Raw genomic sequence first — 3,103 nt, 5'->3', positions numbered from 1 at the left:
CCGCCCAGAGCACTGTAGTCCGCCATCAGGTGATTGGGGGTTCTCCTGGCTGCATCATTAGTACCCACATGGACTAGGACCATGGGGTAGTAATCGGTGGGCTTGATCCTGGCCTTGATTACTTCCGTCACATCCCGAAACTTTGCTCCAGGCAGGCAGTATACCTCTCATGTTGAGGGGTCCTGGCGACAGATGGGTCCTTCCTTACCTCTCAGGATGGAGTCGCCTATGACGAGCACTCATAGCTTCCTCCTCTGGGTTCACTTGGATCTCTTGACCTGTTTGGAGCGTGTAGAATGTGGTGATGCTTCCTGCCCAAGGGTGTCCTCCTCCCCTTCCATCTCCTGCAGGGTTGCCAGGGCCTCGTACTTGTTCTCCAGTCGGACTGGAGGAACTGGTACCTGTTCGCTGCGAGCAGCTACGGTCCTGGATGTGACCGTCTGCCACTGTGCTGTGGAGGGCATTCCCCGGGCTGCTTCTTCCTTAGGTGCCTGGTCCTGCAGGGAAAAGAAATATCCATCAATTTCATCCTCCGCCTCCCTGATCCCCCTCAGCCTGCTAACCTCCTCCCAGAGCTCCCTCACCTGTGCCTCCAGAGCCCTAAGACGGGCACCTGCTGGACAGGTGTGGGGGCCCCCAATCTCTGCCCCCCCCGGCCCTGTTGCGGATCCCCCGCAGGCCAGGAGGTAGGGGGACTTCAGCTCCCCCATGGGCTCGGTCTGGGTGGAGGCCTCAGAACAGCCCCGGGTAGGCTTGGCCCTCTGGGCAGAAGCTCTAGCAGCACTCCTCGTCGACACCATTCTAAGCTGCTGTTTGTAGATCTGTCTGGTGTCTACGCCCTACCCGTACAGGAGTCTCTCTCCTGACCCTTCCTACCCGCCCGCCGGCACGAGTAGGCCAGGGCTGCTCAACCTTTTGTCCCAGTGTGTTTGATGAGGGGTGTGGGGCTGGTCCACAGGCTGAATCAGACCCTGTACACCATGATCAGACCATGCGTCATCCACCCAGTCCTGCATGTAGAGATCAGGCTCCAGTGGTCCTGTGCCACCTTCACTCAGTCCTACATGCCAGGATGAAGCCCTGTGTGTAGGACTACCACATGGGGAGCTCCCCATGATGCATGGGAACACTTAGTGACTAGATATTTAAAATTCACATCAACCCAAGAAACAAATGGTTAATATCTTAATTTATGAACTTAGACAAATACATATCCATTAATATTACAATCTGTTATATTCAATCTATTTTATATAGACAGTTTTATAAATTATGAACCAAATGGCTCATATAGTTTATCTCTCTATATATTTGTTTAATATACCTACTTTAAATGATATATTTTTATATGAAACCAATATAAAATTGTACACCAAATGTGTTTCTGTCTTATGGTCTTTGATATTAAATGCTGGGAGTGAAAAACAATGCCCCCGCAGTTTCATTCTCGGAAACTGGTACCTTTCATTAATGTTAATACATATTTTCAAACCACTTAACTTTAAAAAAGTTCAGAGGAAATATACAACTTCCATGATGACATAGTGAAAATAATGTCTCTAGCTCTAATTTTAACCTGAAATACAGAGATATATTAAAATTCATGAATGGTGCTTCAAAAGAGATTTTGCATTCCAATCCTGTAAGAAAATAAAATTTCTTAAGACTGGCTATTGAAGAGCTTCATGAGTTCTGAAATTTTTTCCACATCTTTTAGACTCATCTTTCCACCATTCACCAAAATATGCACAGTAGTACATCTGCTTCATATACATAACATCTGAGTCCATTTTATTAAATGGTGTAGATCTTATTGTAATGGTTTTGTTAAAACTGAGAGAGAAAGAGACAAAAGTAGGCAGGAAAAACTGATGGATACTACAGCAGCAAACCCAGCATTTCTTTCTTTTTTTCCCCCATTGGAAAAACCTGTAAAGAAGAATGCCAATTAATCCTACAAGAAAGGGCTAATTAAAGAGTAAAAAAAGAGTCTAATTATTTTCCTACCAGATATATTAGTACAACAAAGTGTACCTTTTCTAAGTGTTTGTAGAATTTCTGAAACATAATTTCTAAATTTCCATTACTGTTGAAAGATTTATGACCCATTTTAAGAAGGTGTAATGACTGTATATTTTAACAGTAAATTAGAAGTAATTAAACAAGTATTTTAAGGCAAGAATTATAAGCATATAAGGTATGAGAGGTGGCACACAAGTAATTGTTACTTTAAAGGCAGATATCTCCATTCTGTGCATGCCAGTCTTCGATGGAAGTATGGCAGCATTTATTTTTGCTGGGAAGAATGCACATGAAAATCATTCAGAAGGGTAAGCAAGATATGACAATGTTTTACATATGGTACCTAATTAGTTGATTAGGGACTCACTTGTTTACTAGTATCCATTGAGGGAGGATTACCTACGTTGGATCAAAAGTGAATATTAAACTATTGCCCATGAAAAGAGCATTGAAGAAAATTGCTTCATTAAAAAACAAACAAATAAACAAAAAAACTTTTGGGCCTGTTTGCCTCCTCACAGGCTTGATCCAGGTGCAGCTCACTTTGGCCCTAATCAAGCAAATCACTGAACTTTTAAATCACAACTTAATTTGTTTCTTTACTTGTCTGTCATAATCTGGAGTCAAGTGAGAATCATTTTCTTTTTTCTTTTTTCATATATTTAAAACAAAAGAGCATAGTATTAGCAGTAGTATAACAAAAAGAGGGACCAGTGCAGAAGCTCTCAGCATCAACTTTTTGGGCCTGAGTCACAAAAATAGTTGGTTCCATAGCACTGGTTCACTGTACCACCACTATTGACACTGTGGCAGTTAGTACTACACCAGGAGTTGTAACTTGTGACTGTCCCCGATGTGAATGGTCCTGCTATACCTCTAATTTAGATATCTGATGTAGTTATTCTCAATTTATACCAGTTTGAGGGGAAAGGAAATTCTTGCCATTTAGCTGAACTAACCAAAAGACCTATTAATCCTGAAAAGTAATAGTACTGTTTACTGATTGGGACATTTGTAGACTTAGAACTAGAAAGAGGCAGCCCATTCTGCAGCTTTCAGGATCCTAGATTTACCTAACAAC

The sequence above is a fragment of the Alligator sinensis genome, unplaced genomic scaffold, assembly GCF_000455745.1.
Source record: "Alligator sinensis unplaced genomic scaffold, ASM45574v1 scaffold130_2, whole genome shotgun sequence".
Classification (NCBI taxonomy): Eukaryota; Metazoa; Chordata; order Crocodylia; family Alligatoridae; genus Alligator; species Alligator sinensis.
This window is presented reverse-complemented; position numbering follows the sequence as displayed.